The 21,896-nt window shown below is 33.9% G+C and overlaps 1 protein-coding gene and 1 long non-coding RNA gene across 2 annotated transcripts in view; one reads left to right on the top strand and one right to left on the bottom strand.

Annotated features, from left to right (window-relative positions):
• Positions 1-21,896, top strand: part of LOC107965098 — an 89,060-nt gene that overhangs the window by 28,788 nt on the left and 38,376 nt on the right. The gene's annotated exons all lie outside the window — the stretch shown is intronic.
• The window catches only part of LOC726179 (protein sister of odd and bowel-like), a 131,641-nt gene that overhangs the window by 88,247 nt on the left and 21,498 nt on the right, over positions 1-21,896 (bottom strand). The window contains exon 2 of the mRNA XM_006562495.3: positions 453-515. The gene's annotated coding sequence lies outside the window, so the exon portion shown is untranslated. The remainder of the gene's footprint in view (positions 1-452; positions 516-21,896) is intronic.

Genomic DNA, 21,896 nt, shown 5'->3' with positions numbered 1-21,896 from the left:
AAAGTGTAAAGTGATTATTCGCTGGTTGCAATGTTTGCGCTGGAATTAGCTTTCCTCGGGAAGACAATCGTTTGCTCTGTTCGCTGACGAATTTTGTCTAGTTATTGCAAAAAAGTTGTTCTAATTGGAAAATAGTTGTAAAAATCTTGATGTACGTATGAAATGAAAAGAAAGAATAAATGTTTGGCTAATGAAGGAGGTTGAGCAATTTTACTTAAAATTGAAGATTAAAAATTGAACAAACGTGTAATCAGGATAGCATTGCTAATGTATTATCGATAGAATGACTTTATTATTTTCCAAGAAAAGCATCGAATGTGAAAATAATTTATATTCCGAAAAATTGTTTATGATCAATAGAGAAATGATTTAACCATTTAAAAAATATACGAAAGAAATATTTTACAAAATGGCAGTGTGAATTCAAACTTCCTAAAAAGCAAGACAAATACCTTGAAGCACCATGAATCGTGGCAGATTCTTCAATTCATCTTGGTGACCATGCTCAATGTCTCCTGAAATCAGAATGATTGAGAATGATAATTCAAAGTTAAACAAATATAAAATATTCTTAATTTTTAAAATTATATACACTTTGAAAGAAATTAATTCTCACGATACCTGACCAATTTCTTAACACTTCTTACAATATTTCAATATTTATAAAGTGAACGATCACACGATCTTTTATCCAGACGACGCTGGAAAAATTAATTATCATCGATATTGATTCATTGCACAAGCGTACACCGGACATTCTTATCTCTCTCGTACATCGAGATAACGTTGTTAAAGAGGTAATGAAACGTGTCCCGTACCACTTAACGATGACCAAGAAAGCCAGCCGCTTATTGTATCGTGTCCGTGTATGTATATACGTGTGTGTGTATTGAATTAGCGTTTCGAATGAAAGCGGTTGAGCAATTAACGGGGGTGGTGAATAAATTATACACCAGTGGCAAAACGCGGTCAACCAATAAATTGATTGCGTCAACATTCAATAATCAAATTTGACAATCGTGACAATCGGGCAGGTTCCTTTTAATTCCACGAGTTATTCGAGATATCAGCATCTCCAGAAAATATAAATATCAATTCAAGGATTAACAAATTTGATAATTTTTCACGTATCGATTATTTTAGAAATAAATCCAAAAGTGAAAAATAAAATTTTTCAATTTTTTGACACATTCTCGAAATAAATAAAAAGACAGAATAATAAATAAATTTTCAGCCAGATTTATTATTTCGAATGGAATTAACGTGACATACTGTTATACTACACTGTGGGCCAACGTGCTAATAACTCAACGTGTTAAAATATCTTCATGGAATTAGGCCGAGCGCGAGGTGAACGAACCCTTTTTTTGCTATTTTGATCCGAAAAGAATAAACTCCAATATCTTACATTCAACGCGTGCATTTAAAATAATTTTGTCACAAAATTGTTCTCAAAAAAGAACCTCTTCCCCCGAACAAAGGATGGAAATTATTATAATAAAATTACCAAATTACCAAAAATCCAAATAAAATCCTCGCTAAAATATATATTGCAAAGAAAAGAAGAAACTGATTCCTTTCGGAGAAACAGAGACGCAGGACCACCGCCACTCGACGACAACACGCAAGAACTGTCAGAAAGTTGGCATTATATAATTAGTCTAAACGGTCGAGGCTTGTAATTCCTTGTAAAGTGGACGAGGCGCGGGGGGAGGAAAAGGAGCCGGGTTTTGTCCTTGCAAACTGGGCCACGTTCCGTGAAAAAAGGCGGGAAGACGTCTCGAAGGAAGGCAATATCCTGCCCCGCTAGTCCCAAAATAGGAATCCAGCGGCTAATCGTGAAAGTTGCATTTCCATGGACTTCTTCTTCTTCTTCTTCTTCTTCTTCTTCTTCTTCGATTTACGATTTCAACGTACCGTTCCCGGGATTCCTCGAACCGAGACTTTCCCTCACGCGCATCGAAAACTGGCCACAATGTAGTTAATGATCGGGCGCAAAAAAGGAAACGGCTCGCAAGAGGGAAGCCGTGATCGATTTCTTGCGCTGGTGGACGAAAGGCAGGCTCGATTTGATCGTTTGAAATATCGTGGAAAATTAAAATATATATATACAGATTACGCAACGATAATACGACAATTTTATTGGTAAAATATTAGAAGAGTCGTGAAGGTATAAATTTCTCCTGATATATATATAAATCAAAATGTTATTAATTCCCAGCAGTTGAGTAACGTTCTGTAAATGTGAAAATGCCATGGTTTGTCGAATCTGCTCCCCTTATCGGAATAATAACCCAAGAGAGCATTTATCAAACGTTCGAGTCGAGACAAATTTCCATAAATCCAGGAATAAACCTCGCCCAGAAACGAAGCGAGACCCATTCGTTGCTCGATTTTTCCCTCCCCCCTTACCTGGAAACCTGAAGGCCTGAATTATATTATATTTCACCGATTTGTTACGTTGTAAATTATATTATACATTTCGAGGGAAGGCAAAAATTCTGAGTAATTTTCATCTATCTAGGGGAAAAAAAAAAAAATTCGTAAATTCCTTATCTGGTCTCGAGACACGATCGTTAATTAATTCGCCTTTCGATACTTTTTTCCCTTTCTTTTCTATCTTTTTCTTTTTCAATCTTGGCAACCGTTTCTTTCGTTTAAGCTCGACTCGCATCAAAACGCGATAACTCGCTGTATCTTAATCGTTCGTGGTCGATAGATCGATTGAGATTAGGCCAGAATTATCGACGAGCTGTAAAGCAGTTGTGTCGCTGTTAAGTTGGTTAATGGGGGCTCCATTAGACAGGCGTTAACGCTTTTTGCCATCGAAACGTGAGGGTCGTAGGGCAACGTATAAATAAAACGCGAGAGTCTCGTGTTTCTTCGCGGACACGATGGCGGAGGGCGATCTCTAGTGACCTCTATACGGTGAATTCTATGCCGAAGGCCTTGCTCGAAGGTGACGAATATTTTTCGTGTCTTACAATGGAGTCGCTTGCGGGATGAAATTTAAAGTAGCATGAATCGTGGTTTTTATTATATCTGTAGAGGTTATCTCTCGACGTGGACGGCGGCCATTTTCGTTGTCCAACATGTGAGAAGGACGAGAGCATATCTATCTCACTGTAAGAATTTTCTTTTTTTTTTAAATTATGAAATTATTTCAAAATTTTTTAAGGGATAACTCATTTCAATAATTACTTTAGGAATGTTTATACGACAAATTTTTTTTTTCTACTATTTAAAGTTCTAATTTTGGAACGTGAATTAATAATAATTGTGTCGTGGTGATTTGAATGATCGGTGAAGAAAAGATAATTTAAAATAAATGAGAAAATTATTACTAATAGGTTCTTTCAATATTAAGTTTTCAGAATTAAGTTTTTTTTTGATTTTGATCAAAAAGAGAAATTAGAATCTAGTCAAATTTAATTTAAACTTTAATTTATCGGTCTCCATTTTGTTTTTTCATTACTTCCCATATCGCAATTTTCTCGTAGAACGAACACTTTCTCTCTTAGTCATAATTTCAAGGGATTATAGAAGATTTCTTGCGCATTCTCGAGGCGAAGATTTATATTTCTGAAATGCGATAAGTCCGCATTTCTTCTGTCAACATAATTTACATAATTACATACCATACTTGTGTCCGGAGGGGTTGAAAAATGTTGGAACGTTAACATTCGAATATTCTCTGTGACGAATGTGATCCGTGAATTATATTGCAGTGTAGAAAATATTGTTACGACTATTGAGTTTATCTATTAGCAAAATTTCGAGAAAATATTTATATGTCCATGGAATATGTGTTGTAAGCATCGGCTATATAAAGGTCACAAGATTATTCAGGCAATAAATTATTATTGCAGTCTCAGGTGCTTAGTTCAATTAATGCATCTTTAACATATAATCATAGGTTTGCCACGATATTTAAGCACCATACGTCAATTTTTTTTCTCTCTTTCTTCTTTTCTCCTTTTCTTTTTTCTTACCATTTCAAGTTATAATATTTGTGTTTAATTAGCCGGCCATGCTCGACTAATGAAAGTTTTCTACATTTCGAATATGATTCTATTCTATTTCGACTTGTGTTCCATCTTTTTTTCTCGTTAGAAAGTAATTGAAATAACGTAATACTTTGTGTATAATAATTTTTATGGAAAGATTTCGAATTCTTGTTGAACAATTTAATCAATGTTTAATAATTAATTCCTAAAAATCCCGAATAAAAATACTTTGACTATTGCCCAATTTCAACAAACATATGATTTTCTATCCAATATAAATTAGTACGACTCCAATATCAATTTTGCTACAAAAGAAAGAAAGAAAAAAGACACGATCCAAGGACAGAATCTCTCTTCATCCATTTATTAACGCTGCGTTTCCCCATCCAGGCCGTGATTAAACACTGTTTCCAAGCATTTATATCATCCCATCCGTTTTCGCCGTTACTTCTATTCCACCGTGACAGCCGAGCCAATAAATCCAAGATGTGGCAACGCGCCTTCATCCTGCTCTCATATCTCCCCCTCTCCTCCATGCCACGTATATTGCATCTCCCATTTTTTCCCCCCTCTAAACAATCGATCCAAACAACACCCACGACCACCAATCCCTCCAATCCTTCCCGAGATAATGGTCGTCGGGGCAAAAAAAAAAAAAAAAATGACTCGACAGAGTCACGTAGAGGCCAGCCGTCTAGGATTGCGGCTCCGTTTCGTGAACAGGGTAACAGGATTGCGTAAGAGGCGGCCGAAGGTTTCGCGCCGATGGAATTGCACGCGAGTACAAGCCGCAATTTTCGAACGGTGAAACTGATTAAGCCGTTACTCGCGTGTTTTCGCGCGCGATGTGGCAACCGGAGAGGCAGCCTCGACGACGACGACCACGACGACGACCACGACGTCATTAACACACGGCCGTGTGCCGTATCTCGGTCGGTCGGTTGTTCATTGAATGCGAGATTCAACGACGACGGATGGAGGATCCATCATCCGTCACACGACGGGGGATAGAAATTATCCTTGGGATTGGCCGGGATTGCTTGCGAGCAATTTGATTCGTATTTGGAAGCGTGGAATTTGCGCGTTAGACGAGTTGAGTTAGAGAGGAGCAGATAGGTGTTGATTTTTCGACGAATGTCGCTTTAAAAAATTTTATATTGGGTTGTTAGTCGGTGGAGATTCTTTTTTAATAATCGTGTCTTTCGTAAATGTGAACGTTGGCGCGATACTAGCGCCACGTGACCATTAACTACCAGTAAATTGGTTAATATATTTATTATTTATATATACGTTTCTTTAAATTGTTTTTTTTTAAATATTCGAATTATAATTAGAGTATTACGTATTTTCAAGTATCTTTTTTATTAGTTCAGTTTTCTAAAATTTTATTTTTATATTGTTAAATATTTATAGGTTAGGTAGATAGAGAAATATTTAATCGTAACATCTGCTGTAAATAGCTTTTCAATAGCATGTTTCCGCCCTGTAATGACTATAATTGATTTATCGTCACAATGTTTCTTGGGTACCTTAATTATTATACAATCAATTTTTTCATAGATCGGACACGGGATATACGGATATTTACGACGTTAGATCCGTCCTAAATTCACCGTTTTCAACATACACATTATCTCGCAATAAATTACATCTCGGTCGGAGGATGATTAAGTATAAAATGCAAAATCGTGTTGATGATTTTTATCGTAGCAAGTAAATTCTATCTAATCTTCGATCGAAAATTCAACGATTATGTTATGAGAGAAGATATTTTATGAAATTCTTTTCACTTTTCTTATTCTTTCAAGAAGCAAAATTATTTTCTAAGAAAAAAAAAGAAAAAAGTATTTCGATACAAATTAACCTATTAACAGTCATTTATCTTTCCAAAAAGATTAATGTTTCTTCCGACTAATGGAAAAATAATAGAACACTTTCGTCCAACACAAACTTAAATACCCCTCCATCTATTAAATATCAACTTGTATCGCACGAATATATTAACACCCTATATATATATAAATCTTTCACACACATCTTTATCGATAATTTTAAGAGGCTTATTTTAAAAACTAATAACCCTCATCACTGCATGAAAACGTGTTAGGAAAAGTGAGATTAGGTGTCGAAAAATTGAAGAGACAATGAAAAGATATATATATACACCACAGGCCTCGTTCCATTGAATCTCCTCTCCAATTCTAGAGAGACAGGCAAAGCCCTCTTCTCCCGGAGAAGAAAATAACACGGCTAATACACGCAGCCACGAGGCGATTACAACGGCCATTACCGCACGACAATCGGCGGGGAGTGATTTCTCGGTGACGCAAAGGATCGCTATTGTTGTTACGGCGTCGTAAACCAGCCAGCCGGTTAGTTGGCTCGGCTCTCCTCGGTAGCACTTTGACATTTCAGTTTCCGAGATTTATTTCCAGCATTCGAGCGTGATGCACCGGATGCACGCTAGGAAAGGAACGGTCGCTCGTTATCTTCGTTCCATCCTTATTCGTGTATGTGTATATATATATATGTATATATATATACCTGCGAAATATTCCTCTAATAAACGCGATGAATGATCACCGCAGCCATGGCCGTTTCGTGTCGAGAAGGTTACGCTTAATTGCTTAAATTCGCACGATTCACGCGGGTTTAGATTAGCGGGGAAGAGAGGAGGTCTGGTCGTCTCGGACCGTGACTCAGTCAACGGTGGAAATTTTTCACGAAATGCGTCATTGCGGAGATGGTTAACCTTTCCAGCGTAAGAGTTTTTTTTCTCTTTCTTTCTAATAGTTCATTCTTGAGTAGTAATTCAATTTTGTTATAAGTTGTTGAAACGTGTGATAAATATTGTTTCTTTTTCTTTTTGATTTTATTAGGAAAAATAGGGGATAATGAACAATGTCACGATTTATAAGAGAAGTTTTAAGCGAGAGTGTGCATAATCGTAGATTTCTTTCATTGTTTAATGAGAAGCATGACTGGTATGTATCTAAATGATATTGCTTTCCTGATGGATCCCTGTGTCTTGTTTCTCTGTTCTCTCATCAGAGAGAAATATATATATAGGAAGAGAAAAATGAATTTGTAAAAAAATATCGAGGTCTGATAAATGATTTCGTAATTTAATTTAATTCCGCAATTCAATCTTGGATAAGAAGACATTTATACGCTTCTCAAATTATAGGATCGTTCCAAGAAATATATAGAATTGTATCTATCATAATTTGTATATAATTATAGACGCGCAAATCGCGTGCACAATTAATCATTTTATTATTACAATCGAAATAAATAAACGAGCATGCGAAACGAGGAACAATAAAAAAGGAACAAAAACAAATTTTCAATGATTGAAAAAAAACTCGACATTGTACAAAACGATATTTAATTTATACAACGATTTACAATTACGCTTTTTCCACCAAGTCAAATGGATCGATAATAAGTTCTCTGGAACACGAAAGAAAGAAAGAAATATTAGAGAGCTGTGTAAATCGTATCGTCGCCGAGGCTAGGGACTAATGGAGCTCTCGTGATTTCGAGAAAAACATACGTTAATCGGTGAAACGAGGGGAAATGACAAAAGAGATTTCGTTCGGTGAAAGTTTATTACTTGGCACCGTGAGAAATTTTGATTTCGTCGTCTCGAAGCAGATTCGAGAATCATTATTACAGAAGAAATGCATTCAATTTATCTAGATATATTTACAACAACTAAAACCGAGCTCCTCGTATCCTGAGAACGGATGAATCTTTTGCCAGTAATAAAACCAAAGAAGAAACATCGATTAACATCCATCTTTGGACGATCATTATATTTATAAAATCTTATCCAAAGATTTCTCTTCTAAATAGTTCATGGCAACTTAACAAGGACGATTATTTCCATCTCTGTCCTCCATATATTTCATATTATATTCTTCCTGTGTCCAACACTCTTATCACGAAGACGTGTCAAGTTGCTTGCAATTGCTAGGGGATTTCCCCTAGCATTCCTTAATGCACTGGGTCAATATATATCCAGTCATCTTCCATCGTTATAATAGTGGAGACTAGTCTTCAACAACTCCTTCCTCCTTACATATAAAATTTCGAATTCTTTCCCCAAATTTTCCGGAAATTTCTTTATTTAATAAAATGAAAAATCGATTCGAATTTTACTTCGAACTTTCGTTTCTTTTGGGGGGGAAATTATTGGAGCCACGATTGCGAAATTTGTCGCAGAAATTTCTCTACGGCTACGGTACTCGTGCAACTCGCATAGGCGACGTGGCTTGTCTATATATAGGGTGACGCGTTTCGATACGGGCGAACGTCTCGAATCGATTTGTAAAATTCCTCGGGTTACGGTGCGAAAAGTGAGTGAGAGGGGAAACGGCGTTCAATCAACAAGAGAAAACGAAGTATTTAACGACATTTTAAAAACTCTGTATAATCGTGATTATAGACATTGAATTTATGGCGATCATGATTTCTGCAATGGGATATTTACGATATGGTAATATTTGAAATATTTCTTAGGAATGCCGAGAATGGAAAGTTTCGAAGATCCGTGTTTGGTTAAGCGTAATGGCGATAATTCTGGTTTTTCTCTTTGTTTTTTCTTTCTTCTTCTTCTTCTTCTTTTTTTTTTTTGGAGTAAAGTTTGAATCTTTGACTATTGGAATTCTATCCCATTTGTTTTAATATGTGTTAGATTCAACGAGATTATTCCACGGATATATATTAACGTTTTAAATATCTATTTAATCCTTCATTTTCTGTCGAAAAATTGCTTTTCATAATGAATGATAAAACGCACGTTCAATAATTAAAAATAAAGGAAATATATAACATTCCCCATCTTGTATTGACACACAATACTCGAATGAAGATTAATAATCCACTTGCATCTTGGAAGATACAGAATATTTAAAAAAAAAAATAGATTTCTCTCCTCGAGATTACATACATCAAATATTATCGATCGACAAAGAGAATGGATGCATCGTCAATTTATTCATCGATTTATTAATTCGAGATATGAAATATGGAAGGTAGGCGATCGAGATTCCGTGGGGGAAAACCGGCGCGCACAAAGGGCCATCGCGGGGCCCCGTTGTTCCGTGATTGCGTAACAGAAAACGGCCCACGCGCGATCCAACCTATAAACGGAGGAGTTCATTATCATTGCGTTATTTATTTTTCAATCGAGCCCTCTCCTTATCTTATCTACGATGATCGTAGGTGAGGGGTTGGAAAAAAAAAATTTGGATAAATTATCGGGGTAATAACTCAGGCAATTTTATTTCCTGATGGCGGCGCGTGGGAATTGTAAAGTAAGTCGAGGAAAAGAGGATTATCGTTAAGATAATTAAGGTGATTTAATCAACCAATTTAGAAGGAGAGATATGAGTGCAAGTGGAAGGAGAAGAGGAATTTTAATTCAGAAGAATGATTCGTGGAATATGTTACAAGTGAGAGAAAGAGAGAGAGAAAGAGGAAGGACTTTTAACTCATCTTAAAATACGTTAATGCGTATATTCTGTTTGGTCAGACAATTGAACAACGAATCGAGATTAAAATAATTGATAAACTAGTCGGTACAAGAGAATATCATGATTTCACAGCTGTATCGAAATTAAAATAAAAATAATGATTTTTTGGATATAAAAAAAGAATCCTTTTACGGTCCTCTTACAAAAGAAACCAATAACGTTAGAAAGTGTCCAAGTTTCTAATCTAATCTCAATTGACAATTGAATCAGTGATTTTTGTTTCCTTTGTAAAGTAACCAAAAAAAAAAAAAAAAACTAATCAACCGAATAATCGAATATAAATAAATTCGATTTTAATTTCAAGTCCAATTGACGAATTTTTCTTTTTCTTTTTTTTTTCTATAAGGGTAGGAGGATAATCAAAATAGATAAGACGAAGAAACTTGTTTTCCCTCTTAGCATCTAAGGTTAAAATTCGTTGATCGCGTGTTTTATTGGATTCTCGGCTTGTTGGATATTGAACACGCACAGTCTAAGTATAATATCGCGTTACATAGAAATTCCGTTATCTACGAACGTTTATCACGGGTTTTATCAGGTTTCGAGGTATTTTACTGCTCTTTGTAACGCGTTTCGTAGCATCGATGGACAGAGATTCTTTGGTTATTGTGCAATGGTGCCGTTCTTGGGAGGTCATTGTAACTCGTGGCCAATAATATTCTATCGGTGTTTATTTTGAAGTGTACCACTGTTGGAGAGGAAGGAAGAGGAGAAATGGAGAGGAGAAATAAACCTTGGTTCTTTTTTTTTCTTTTCTTTTCTTTTCTTTTCTTTTCTTTTCTTCTCTTCTCTTTTCTTTTCTTTTTTTTTATGTAATTATTCTTGTGTTTGTTAATTTTGATTGAATTATGCTTCGTGGAATAGAATTGCTAAATTTTAATGTTTTCTGAATGAGCTTCTGATGTGGAATTTTAAGTGAAACAAGGTAATAAAAAGTAGGATTTAACAGTGGAGAGTTATAACGTCTGGATGACACCTATAAAACACGATTATCTTCGTTTCTTTTTAGAGAATTTTAGAGAAAGATTTTAAAAGTAAGGTATTTTTTTTCTTTTTTAAGAATGGCGATGTTAAGAGGGGACGGAGGGGGAAAAAAAGGGATTCGAAACAATGTAAAAGTGTTAAATATTAGGATAAAATGTAAAATATATGACAGGATGTAATAAGAAATTAAATTAATCGCGAATTTATAAATTTATTAGATATTAAATCCTGGGAAAGATTTTATAATAATCATCACGATTTTTTATAATGTAAAATATGTGCACGAATAACATTATCCAGGAAACTTGAAATCGTATTTATAATTTCTAGAAAAAAAAGAAAAAAAACCAATGGTAAATATTCATTTTCCAAGGCAACAAAGCTTAATCAAACTAATTAATCTCTTATAACATTTAGAAATATATTCATATATTACTCGTTACTTCCTTCGTTTAATATTTTCTTTCCAACACGAAATACATATTAGAATTAAATAATTGCAATTTTCATATATATATCCATCGTTCTATAATTACTTTTCAACTTTTTTCCTCGAATAAATTTTCCAAATGTATAATTTCATCCAAGTATAAAAAAAGAAAAAAAAATAGAAAATAGAAAATGTAGATAAAATCTATTTCTATTCCTTCAAATATCTACACATTTAAGTTTATCTTCTTCCATTAAATAATTTCCAAATTCGATTTTACACTGCACGAAGAAAGAACGTCCTCCATCTTGCGATTTGACGTTTATGCATCGAAGTAGGTTTCCATAAAAATGCACCTGCCTTCGAAGTTGTACGACCAACGAGTTGCGTTACGAGATTTTGTTACGGACCAACACGCGATTCTAAATGTCGATACGTCCTTTCGAACGGAGAGCATCAATATTCCGTGAATTATTCAACGTGTTTCAGTCAACATGTTGCAGAATTTCAATTATACTCGGGTTACACGATTATCAGATAATAAACTAATGGATTGAATTGTAGAAATTGATCATTAATTATACGGAAATTTATGCAGATAACCTATTAAATTGTCAAACCAATTCAAAATTTAATAATCAACACTTATCGCTCGGATAATAAACAATTTCTCAAAAATCTATCAATTCTTCGACAAAATTCGACTCTTTCGAGTTTTATTAAAAAAAAAAATCTTGCACAGGGGTTAAAAATAATCCGTAATAATTTCATCCGTTCCTGTAACGAATCATTCCAATTTCCTTCTCAAGGAAATGGAGATCCGACCACGACCCCGTCGATATCCCAACGCGCCGTTCTTTTTTTTTTTTTTTATCGGGAGAATCTGCCATACTGTTTCGAGGTTGCACAACACTCGTGTAACGGATGCGCCCACGCGAGATAACCGGGCAAGATTATTCAGGGGGACGATGAACGGGACCACCGATATCGAACAGTGTTTGTATTCGGCATAAAGTCGTCAATTATCGGGGACAAGCGGAACCAGGAGCGAGAGATGCGCTGCCAATAACGAGGCTCAGCCTCGAACGCGACTAATGATGCGGCTCGTATTGAAAATTCATGTATTATGTATGGGAATAACGATTTTCGGAAGGGGGGAGGAATCGAACGTGTGACGAGTTTACGGCGAATATGATCGCGATGTTCTTGGATGCTTTGTGTGAATATTTTACTTTCTTCTTTTTTTTTTTTCTTTTTCGATGGAATTTTTTATTGTATAAAATAATTTGTAGCTTTGTAGAATGGTGGTGTAGTTTGTGTTTGCTAGTAGAATGGGTTGAATGATCGAGTGTGATGTGAATATTTATAAGTGTGTTGTGATTGTATTGATGTTTGTAGGTAGTGTTAGAGGAATTGTTGATTTTTAATTATGAATGAATATTTTATCATTACTTGAATATCGTAGACGAGAGTTTGTTGATACGAGATAGTTGATACGATTTTGTTTTCAAGAGAATCGTTGATAAAAATAGAAATTAAATTTTAAATTGTTGGTATTACTGGTTAATAGTGGTAGGAACGGGGTAAATAATAATCGAATGTTATATTTTATTACTTTATATATCAACTGTACTAGTCTTGTCTTTCCTAAAGACTTCAGTAATTGAATAGAGATAGGAAGGACAGCGATGCCTTTGTTTTCGTAGGAAGACAATTGCTTCTTTGTCTATTCATAACGGAAGAGAAAATGAGCAAAGTTGATTTTCTGGCGTGGTAAAAGAAGATTTGGAAAGGATAGTCATCATCATGCATAATGCTATTATTATTATCGAAATTATAGTTTTTTTTTTTTTATTTCGTCAAAGGATTAATTATTTGATACTGATCAGGAAGGAAGTAATTACGGGTGGAAGAGGATTAATCAAATTTGCCTGATTCTTCCTCCGAGCATAATTGTTGCCATTAATTCTACACACTGAACGCTTTATTGTAAAAAGCTTTGTTATAAAATTGTATTAAAATTATCTCTTCATCTCGTCGAGAGAAATAACGATTCTTCGTGATAAAATATCCGTTATATTTGCCGAAATAATTTTTAACAATTTAAATACTCTATGAGCATACCTCGAATCAAAGGTAAAGAACTCAAGTAACCCACTTATCCATCTAAAAATACCAATTGAATTTTATTTTTACACCACACAAAGTGGATCACGACCGCCTCGATCCAATGAGAATAGAAATTCAGCGTTTCCTAGTGAATCACCAATCTAGGGTTCCCTAACGGTTTTCAGTGAATTACGATATCGTCAAAAGCTTGGCCAAGCCATGAATTTCGATCGAGTGGGAAAATTGGAGCGAGCCAATACCTGTAGGATGTGAAAATGTGCGGAATGGAATAACTGACTCATACACCGTCTCCTGTGTGTGGTAATTTTCTAGCCTCGAGGATCGATGTGAATTTCTCGGACCAACTTCATGGCCGCCAAAGAATTCTATCGGAAATTACACCTTTCGATTTCAATACATCCTCGACGTATGGAACAACAGCGTATCGTGCACATCGCATATGCACGACGTATTATTTTACGATGAACATTGTCCTGAACAGCGCCCTCACGCGTAATTTCTATGTTTATGTAAAACAGGAAGATCCGAGACGTGGAAAAGTATAGATATTTTTTCTCGTTTTAGACCTTTCGAATCGTTTAAGAAGAATAATTCTGCGAGATTATACCAATCGAAAAGCATATATCAAAGCAGAAACTATCGAAAATAATCAAAATTGATCGATAGATAAATTGAAATAATTTAATCTTTTTTTCGAGTAAATTGAAATTGTACTTGAATAATATATATATATAGATAAATTGAAAATGAAATATTTAATTATCAAAGTACAATTTCTTTTCAAATTAATTTAATTCAAAGTTAGAATCCATGGTATCTAACTAAAGGATCGATTCATCTGTTTAACAAGCAACAAGTTTGGAATATTTTGTATATCTGATCCATTCTCCTCCCAAAGAGTTAGAGGATTTTTTCCTTTTTTTGTGATGGGGCAGGTAACCGACCCTCTAATTCTTTCGAGGATTGTATCACCGTCGAGGGACCTGTGTTCCAGGTCAGTGAACCCTCGAACAAGATATTAACGACCTTCGTGATCCCTTCAGAAAGCGTGTATCGTGTTCATTTGGACCACTGTGCCCAAAAACACACGGCAGGAGCTGTTTCGAGGATGAAAAATAAAACGGCGAGGAAGTTTCTAATGTCGGGTAACGGTAACGGGTTTTAATCGAAGATCAGGGTCGAGAAAAAGAAGCGCCTCGTGAGAGAGTTGATGATGACTCGAAGACGTAGCGATGATTCGATAGAAACTGACTGACTGACGCGAGAACTATTTTCGACTAAATTTGAAAAGAATTTCTTTATGACGTCCATAAACTATTATTTATATCGAATTAATTAATTTTCGATTTAAAATTATTGAATTTTTCTTAATTTTTACTCCTCGATGATTCTTATAATCATTTTTCTATTTATTCCAATTTCGAAAATCGTTTCTCTTTTTCTCTCGGAAAGAAATCGCAGACATTTTTCTTTCTCTCTCTCTCTCTCTCTCTCTCTCTCTCTCTGAAAATTATGAAATTAGAAAATAGGAAATAAAGTGAAATTTTTTAAGTAATACTTATTAAAGTATAATCTTGCAATTATTTTAGTGCCCGTAATTATGTAATTCGACAAATACAATTCCACTTTGCTTTCAAATAAGAAAGTATATTATATTTGATTGAATAATATTTGGAATGTGAATACCGCTATATATCGAATGATATCTGTTTTATACTTTCTCTAATTGCGTATCGTGAAAATGAAGCGAATAACGATCTTATGCTGCCATTATTCCAAAACGAGAACTCTCCAACTCTAAAATGTTGGAGATCTTCTTAAATGGGTCACTGAATCTACGCAGTTCAATCTGAACGGAGCCGTTGCAATCCCTCTTCTCCATCATAAAACTAAAGCCAACCTACAATCACAGCTACATTGTAACAGCTACGCTGGACATCTCGTCGACTATCCGGCATAAAAGAAAGAAAACGTGGACAAAGGGGCCGCATTCCACCATACCAGGATACCGAGGAGAAGAGAACAGACACGGGGGGAGAAAGAGAGAGGGGAGAGAGAGAGAGAAAAAAAAGAGAAAATAAAACGTCACGCATTATTGGATAGTAATAACCATTTTGATTCGTTCGATCCTTCGAACCGAGCTCAGAGACATTGCACTGCGCAATAAAATGTAAATGTAACTGCAATATTCCTGAGATTCCATACATCTTTCGGTTTTTCCTTTCCAGAATTAATTGGACACGTTGAAAGAGATACGCCGGCCATTTATTAATCACAAATTCATTCACTAGAGTGGAATCACGAAGAAAATTGATCAATTTCTTTTTATTATATATCTTTCTTTTTTTTTTTTTTTTTTTTTTGCGCATTGAACTTGATTTCTCACATTCCTTCCTACGTGTTTACTCATTAGAATGGTAGGATATTTATAATTGATGTTCAAAACTTGATGGGCTTATTTATTGGAAAATATATCGATCAAGTAGTTTGTTAAAAATCAAAGAGATTCTTTTTTTAAATTAAATATAATTGATAAACTTTCTAATTGATAAGAACAGAAACGGAAGTCTTCTGCGTGTCTAATCTAATTTCACTTGTATCAAAGTATTGGAAAGATACATTGGAGTAGTATCGTAATCTACATCTCTTACAAGTTGGATCACGTTTTATCGCGAATCACGATAAGTGAGACGTAATACTCGTACCTCAGATGTTATAAAAAAACGTGATAAAAAAATTTTCAAATCTTTATGATGCAAAAAGAAAAAAAAAAAACAAGAAATCGAAACTCCTTCTTGAACAATCTTTTACGCTATTTAAAATCGTACAAATTTTGATTATTTTCAACAAGACCTTCTTTCTTAAACTCACAAATTGTGACCCCAACAAATAATCCCACTCTTGGCTTGGGAAACGTCGCCGAATACAATGTCTTCGTTCTTCTTGTTCTCGTATCCACGCGCGAGAGAGAAGAAGAAGAAGAAGAGATAAGGGAAAAAAGAAGGAGGACTGCGTAACACGCGTGGCCCGGGGAATAGAAAACGGCAGGAAGTTGGCCGATGCCAGCCAAAACAAAGGAAAACCGCCAAACGAGACGGAGATACGAATCTCCAAGCGTGGGATCGCCTCGTGTATACAAGCATCGTGCGTCGAAGCGTTCGACGTGGTGGCTTTAACCAGGAAATATCTGGGACGCGGTAACGACGTTCGAGGCCTTCCTGGCCCCGTAATTTCCACGCCACGACGAAAAAGAATTTTGTTCCAATTAGAGAACCGCTTTTCGCCGCTCGAAATTAAGAGAGGAAGAAGAAATGGCGAGGCGAAGCCGCCATTTTCGCTCCCGCGCTAGGGACAAAGTGAGCTAGGGAATTTTCATCTTTGCTTTTTTGAAGAAAAAGCACTTGTGATTGTGTTAAAGATCTCGTGGAGGTATTTTAATATGTACAGAGACGTTTAATCTTTAAAGATTAAGAGATATTGTTGCCAATTGATGATATAAATTATATGTTGTATTGAATAATATGTAATTTCAAGGAAGAAGATTATACAGGATATTTGCAAAAATTATGATTTCTAAAGAATTGTATTTAAAAGGAGAGTTTTATTAACATTTACAATTGCATTAAAAAAAAAATGGACGATTTCTTTTTCACTTTATAAATATTTCCATGTATCCTCGTGGGGGAAAAAATTAATTACTATAACGTATTTTTCATTTCCCCAAAAGAGACGATGAATAAAATAATGCTGTTATTAGTGAATCATCAAGTAACTTGTTTTTTTTTTTTATTATTATTTACAGATGATTTTACGATGAAAAAATTAAATATGACGAAATATCATTGACGAATTAACATAACTTCTTATGAAAACTACACTATATAATTTGAATAAACAGGATAGATTTTTTTTTTTTTTTTTTTTATCTATACACACTTTTTCAAATACCTAACTGGTTGTTACGACAGCAAACGTGTTGCAATAAATTATCGGTATAATGAGATAATTTTTACAAATTACGGAGACACAGTTTTAATATATACCGATATAATTGTTCCTATACGGGAAACTGTTTTTATTACAAAGTTGCGCCAATTAAATATACTTTCCCTCGTGTTCAAAATTCTCTTTCGTATTTAATTAATTAATATTTAACTTTCAAAAAAGTAGCATCGTAGTTGAACAGACCTCGACGAATCTACTTTCAAAAAAATCACGCGGTTATTAATTATTTAAAATATCGAACCGGTAAATATTGAAGCGGGGAGAAAAACAGGATTCGCCCGTTAAATGAAAATATACATAGGATCGCGATCGAAAAGTCGAGTTATTGCGAACGAAATATGGAGAAACGAGAAACGTTTTATAAAATATATCTGTGCAGATACGTAGTAGGCTAGGAAATTGTTGCGAGAAACACGCAGCTGATCGACGCTGAGTATCCGATCCAGTAGCTCCAAAGGTCTGTGGCAAAAATGAAATTCAGAGAAGTTAATTCACGAGCGGGTAAACCAGACATACCGGATCCACGAACTCGAATAAAGCGTGACGATCGTAAATTCCGCTAATTTCGCCCGAGGCCATGATCGTTTACACAGCTTGATATTCGGTTACATAAGAATTCCGTACGTTTTTCCATTTGGAAGACCGATTAATTTCCCATTTAATTACCAGGCAGCGCTAGTCTCGCGGGCAATTAAACCGATTCTCGTTCTCGCGGGGTGAACCGAGTCATTTCCTCGTCGAGATATATCTGTGTGCTTTCTTTCGTAGCGATGGACGAGACTTTGGGTTCGATGAAATTGCAAGAGGGATTGGAAAATTGTGTATGAGAAATTTTCGAATTTTCGCGTTACAAAATTGTATTGTAATATAAGAAATTACGGGTGGAAAAGTTTTACATAATCATATTTATTTTTATTCGATTTGATCGTCCTATATATGATAATGTAAAATTGTAATGTTGCAAATTTATATTGAAATTGTAAAATTGTAGTATTGTAAATTATTAATGACGCAGGCCAGGCGATAAACGAGATTTTGAATTTTACATCTATGATGTTGCAAAATAAAGAGAAGATTAAAGAATCTATAAATTATAAAATCAAGATATTTCAAAATTATAAATTATTCTCGTGAAATTGCAATATTGCAAATTTCTCAATAGCGGAGTTTAATCATTAAGAAGGATGCTTAATATATAATAATATAACATTTTCTGCCTTAAGGTATCAATAAAACACATATTGACGTTATAGCTTTTACTTGTATTTTATACTTATTCAACGTATGTTATATCTTGTAGGACTTTAAATAACATTGTCACGAGTAAATTGCTTTAAGACAACTTATTCATAAATTGACTCGTTGATTTTCCCAATCTTTCATAACTTAATTATAATTAATTTCATTTTCTTTTGGAAAGGAAGATTAGAAGTAGGAAATTAAATATCTTGTTTCAAAAATTTCTAAGAATCAATGGTGAAAATAAAAAATAATAATTCAGTAATAATTTGTTTATGAAAGATTGGAAAAATTTAATTAAAGACACAATTTTAATCCTTTACAATTTTCTTCATTATTCCTCTCTATATAAAATTTTCTCTATATAAAATTATTTTTTATTTTATTTTATTTTTTCATAGTTTTTTTATCTGCATTATTAATAAACATGCAACAAGAAAAATCAAATTTCCATAATTTTCTTTATATAAGATTTTTCTTGCATACATTAATACGTTTTTCGATATTTGCAATATGTTTCAAAAATATTTCCTAACAGAAGTCAGTAAATTATCCAAGGGTTACCAGAAAATATAAATTTCTTTCAGCTTGATTTCATCTGGCTTGATAGTTATCGTGTTGAAACTTTGTTCAGCCTTTGAACAGGTTTTGGTTCTTAATCGATGCAGGTGGCGGTAAAATTTTCTAAGGCCCAGTATCAAAGAAATTCTTGTAGTCTAGGATTTCTAGTTGATTATTTGGGGAACTTGTTTTCCGTTAAGGTGTAGATGTTAAGGTTAAGATAGAAACCTTTACTTGTGACTGATTTTCGATCGATAAAATTCTCTCTTCTGATATTACCTGTCACTAGATGATATTTTTCCAGAGAGATTAAGCACGGATTACGTTACAAGTTTTCTTTCAAATGTCGAATAGAAGATAGCGAATAATATTTTATAATCCATTCATGAATAATGAATAATTATTATTAATATTTAAATAACGAATTATACTACAATTTTCTTCGTCGTCAAACCTCATCTCGAAATAAACTCTTTATTCGAAATTAAATTATTCAAACAAAATTAATATTTTCCTCGAACAATACCTCGAATAATTATTAAATTTCCCTTTTCTTTTTCGTGTAAAAAGTTTAATCTCTCAAAATTCAAAAAACTTTAAAAAATCATTTACACAATGCTGCGAAACTCTCTTTCTCTCTGATCGCTTGGATATGATATGCAAGAATGCTGGAATAAAAAGAAGGAGAGAGAAAAAGTTCTCGATCTGACCGAAAGTTTCCTGTTCGAAACTATTAGAGATAAATGTTGAAGAAAAAGTGATTAATTTATAGGCCTTCCTTCCACGCGTTTCGTATCGTGGCGAAGCGTGAATCCTCGTGAATGAACGTGGAATTATCATTGGAAATAAGTCGCTATTGGAGCATGTACCCATCGTACGAGTCGTTTTCTTTTTTTTTTTCTTTTCTTTTTTTTTTCTTTTTTTTTCCCCTCCATGATACCACGATTACCGTTAACATTCCGCTAGAAGAAAACGGTGACTCACGCTGGTTAAATGTATTTTCAGAAGGAGAGTAGAAATTGATGGGAACCGTTGACCATCGGCTTCGATCGATCACGTTATATTCCGCGTATAATATTTTCTTTTCGATTGGAAAACGATGCTTGAGAATTTGAATGGATTTTCACAGGCACGTAGGAATAATATTCGACGAGTTGTCGAGGTATACACGAAGTAGAAAGATCATGTTGTTTTTATAGATATTAAACAGCGAATATTATTTTTGACGAGTTATAACGAATTTTTGAGGTTAGGTTTGCATCGAGAGGTATTTAGGTTATGTTCATCCTTCTTTCGAGAATGAATATTTTGATATTGATCGAAGTTGGAACAATTTAGATTAAAGTTTTAAAATTCATTGTATAAATGTAATTATACTCTTTATAAACTCTATTAGGATAATCGATTTAAATTAAAATAAATTAATTAATGCAATAGTTTCGTGTCCTTATAAAATGTATCAAAATTTTGCAATAAAATCTCGCATAATTTTCCGCCACTGTTAACAGCCAATGCCCAGCCAGAAACCCGTTGCCTCAAATGAAATCGAATACATTAATGCTGCCCAATCCGGTAGCATGAAATCAAGTTTAAAACCGGTCACCATTTCCGAGATTATTGTCTGGACAAGTGGCGCGAAATCAGCTTGCACTCGTTCGATTCGTTACTTCCTGGATCCGATATCCTTTTCTCTCTCTCTCTCTCTCTCTTTCTCCTCCTTTTTTTCCTTCGCCATATCTGTCTAATTGCCGACGAAGAGACGTATTACCTAGTGGTCTTTTTCGGCGATGACTTCACGGGTGTCCTTCTATGGACTTCCTCTACTCGTGTACAGAACGAAGACGATTACATATTTTTTTCCTTTTTTTAACCACGTTGATCCACGTATTCGTTGAGATATCGAGAGTGTAGAAACGGCATAGTATAGAGAGATAAACGTGTAATTAAGCAAATAATTTCGATGGAAAAAAAATAATTTGATGGAACATATCCATTTTTTCACTTCGTATCTGAATTCTTTATTTTTCTTTTATTAATTTAGATAATTAAAAAAAAATATTTTATACAGATAATATCTTATTATAGATCATAAGTAAAATTTTCTTTTAAAAAAGAAAGTAAGTTATTTGTGCTTACTTTTTTAAACCTATTCTTTGGAAAATTTCAAATTCAAATTGTAGAAATAGAAGTGTGAGAAATAATTAAATAATGAATCTTAAATAATGAAAAGGGATTTTTGTTTTCGAACCATCTTCAATGAAACGATCCCTCGCTTCATAAATTATTAATACGGGATTTTTACCAGTAGCGCGTATAGCACGATTGGATACTGGTTTCGTCTAAATCTAGGCCATAAATAGCCTACATAATCGCATCCCACTGCGTATCTCAACATTAAACGTCCCACGTGCAAATTCAGTAGATAGTTGTTGAGCGAATAGAGATTATATTGCACTATTTATTCAGATACGAAAACAAGCTTTGTTCAAGCTTTGTAAATCAAAACATTTGAATTTAAATTATATAAATTTAAATTAAACAATTTATTTCAAACTTGATATTAAGTTAAATTATTTAATTTCAGAGATGTTTAATGATTTTCCAACTAATCTTGACGCGTTAAATGATTTTCTTTGCACAATTTAAAAAATTTAAAAATTCTAAATTAAAAAATGAATATAAAAGTAAAGGAATATTAAATTTATATTATATTCTATTTGCTTCTCAAGATTAAGAAAAAGTTATTAATTGTAAAAATATTTAATTTTCAAATAAGCACTTTGCTTTGCAAATATTGTATTATCACTTGCTAATTAAATTATCATTTATAGTAATTATAGGTTGGATTCATAGTTAAATATGATTTTTTAACAAAATCATAATTATAAAACATGTATAATCATTGATTGCAAATGTAATTAGATAACCGCTTTTACCTCTACATTTTAAAATGGTGTTTCAGAATAATGTAGAGAAAGATGTAGATACCAGTATCTACAT

The sequence above is a fragment of the Apis mellifera genome, linkage group LG10 (genome assembly GCF_003254395.2).
Source record: "Apis mellifera strain DH4 linkage group LG10, Amel_HAv3.1, whole genome shotgun sequence".
Lineage (NCBI taxonomy): Eukaryota > Metazoa > Arthropoda > Insecta > Hymenoptera > Apidae > Apis > Apis mellifera.
The sequence above is the reverse complement of the archived record's forward strand: the minus strand, read 5'-3'. Positions and strand labels throughout refer to the sequence as shown.